General features: G+C 36.9%; 1 pseudogene; it reads left to right on the forward strand.

Annotated features, from left to right (window-relative positions):
• Positions 1 to 808: 808 nt before the first annotated feature.
• On the forward strand, positions 809 to 1,893 carry LOC130708624 (cytochrome b-like; annotated as a pseudogene).
• Positions 1,894 to 2,820: the final 927 nt, after the last annotated feature.

Genomic DNA, 2,820 nt, shown 5'->3' on the forward strand with positions numbered 1-2,820 from the left:
CCATTGCTGGAGGAATGGATAAAGATGCAGTATATATATATAATGGAATATTACTCAGCCATAAAAAAATAAGATAATAACATTTGCAGCAACATGGATGGACCCAGAGATTGTCATTCTAAGTAAAGTAAGTCAGACAGAGAAAGACATATATCATATGATATTGCTTATATGTGGAATCTAAAAAAATGGTACAAATGAACCTATTTACAAAACAGAAATAGAGTTACAGATGTAGAGAACAAACTTATGGTTACCAAAGGGGAAAGGGAGGACAGAAGGGATAAATTGGGAGATTGGGATTGACATATACACATTACTATATATAAAATAGATAACTAATAAGAACCTACTGTATAGCACAGGAAACTCTACTCAATACTCTGTAATGACCTATGTGGGAATAGAATCTAAAAAAGAGTGGATATATGTATATGTATAACTGATTCACTTTGCTGTACAGCAGAAACTAACACAACATTGTAAATCAACTATACCTCAATTAAAAATTTTAAAATAAAATAAAATGAGAGAACCCCAGTGGGGAGGTGGGGACACCAAATTACTCCTCTCTGCCAGCCCCTAATAGGTGTATGATTTATTTTTAATAAAAGAAAAGCTGTTTTCTTTATTAAAAAAAAAAAAAAAACTAGCTGGCAATAAGACAAGAAGACGAAATAGAAGGGCTAGGATTTAAAATGGAAAATAGAATTATTGACAACACACTTGTGTATGTTAAAAATAAAATCTCTATAGATGACCTATTATTACAAATATCCAAACTCTGGGTTCAAGGATGATGTACAAAATGGGGGGACACAGGTACCTTGTTTATGCAATGAGCACTTTGTAAACATTGCAAATCTCTCCAAATTGTTCTATTGGTTCAATAAAATCAAAATCAGAATCCACAGAGGTTTGTTCATGTATAGAAACTGAGAATCTTATTATAAATTTCATATGAAATTACAAAAGATCGAGAAGAGACAAGGCAATCTTAAAGAAGAATGAAGAATGAAGTAAAAGGCTGAATCTCCGATATATACACGCAAACGGAGCTTCCATGTTTTTTATCTGCCTTTACGCCCACGTAGGATGCAGTCTATATTATGGATCCTACGCCTTTCAGGAAACATGAAACATTGGAATTATCCTACAACTTATAGTCATAGCCACCGCATTCATAGGCTATGTCCTACCCTGAGGACAAATATTCTGAGGCGCAACTGTTATCACAAATCTACTCTCAGCAACCCCATATATCAGCATCACTCTCGTGGAAGGAATCTGAGGTGGCTTTTCCGTAGATAAAGCAACACTAACACAATTCTTTGCCTTCCACTTCCTTCTCCCTTTCATCATCACAGCACTAGCAGCCGTCCACCTATTATTCCTTCACGAAACAGGATCCAAAAACCCCACAGGAATTCCATCCCATACAGACAAAATCCCATTTCACCCTTATTATACAATCAAGGACATCTTGGGTGCCTTACTATTAATCTTAGCTTCACTAATATTAGCCCTATTCTCACCTGACTTGCTAGGAGATCCCGAAACTACACCCCAGCAAACCCACTCAGCCCGCCACCACATATCAAACCAGAATATTTTCTATTCGTATATGCAATTCTACGATCAATCCCCAACAAGCTAGGAGGAGTCTTGGCCCTGCTACTCTCAATCCTAATCCTGGCATTTATTCCAATACTCCACACATCTAAACAACGAAGAGTACTAGTGGCAGATTTACTAACACTAACATGGATCGGAGGACAGCCTGTGGAATATCCATATATAGCTATTGGACAACTTGCATCCATCTTATATTTTCTCTTAATTCTAGTGTTAATACCAATGACTAGTCTCATTGAAAACAAGTTCCTAAAATGAAGAGTCTTTGTAGTGTAACACAATACCCCGGTCTTGTAAACCAGAAAAGGAGAACAACATATCTCCCCGAGACTCAAGGAAGAAGTACTATGCTTCACCGCCAGCACCCAAAGCTGAAATTCTATATAAACTATTCCCTGAAAAAGATATGACATTCACAAAACTGCAATACTATGTCAGTACTAAAAATAATTCATTTTACTATATACATGCTATGTATACCGTACATACTTCTCCTGCCACATAACTGCAATAATGTCTCTCTCTCGTATATGTGTACATGTACATTATATGTGTAATCGTACATTAAATTACCTGCCCCATGCTTAATAGGCATGTACATTACGTCATTGATATTACATAGTACATATACATTATTGATTGTACATAGTACATTAAGTTAAATTGGTCTAAGTCAGCATGTTTGATAATCCCGTCCATTAGATCACGAGCTTAATCACCAGGCCGTGTGAAACCATCAACCCGCTTGGCAGGTGTCCCTCTTCTCGCTCCGGGCCCATAACTTGTGGGGATTTCTACTGATGAACTTTATCAGACATCTGGTTCTTACTTCAGGGCCATCATCTCACCTAAAATCACCCACTCTTTCCCCTTAAATAAGACATCTCAATGGACTAATGACTAATCAGCCCATGATCACACATAACTGCGATTTCATACATTTGGTATCTTTTATTTTTGGGGAGGAAATTGCTTGGACTCAGCTATGATTTTAAAAGGTCTTAACACAATCAAGCAAATTGTAGCTGGACTTGTATTTGTTATTTGGCTAGAGCAACCTACGTTGTGCAATCAGTTAATGGTCACAGGACATAGCACTTTACTATTCCCCACTGGCTTAAAATAATTATATATCATAATGAATGAACCTCAACCCCCCTCCTATCATACCAAGGAACTACTTAG

This window comes from Balaenoptera acutorostrata, chromosome 7 (assembly GCF_949987535.1).
Source record: "Balaenoptera acutorostrata chromosome 7, mBalAcu1.1, whole genome shotgun sequence".
In the NCBI taxonomy this organism is placed as follows: Eukaryota; Metazoa; Chordata; class Mammalia; order Artiodactyla; family Balaenopteridae; genus Balaenoptera; species Balaenoptera acutorostrata.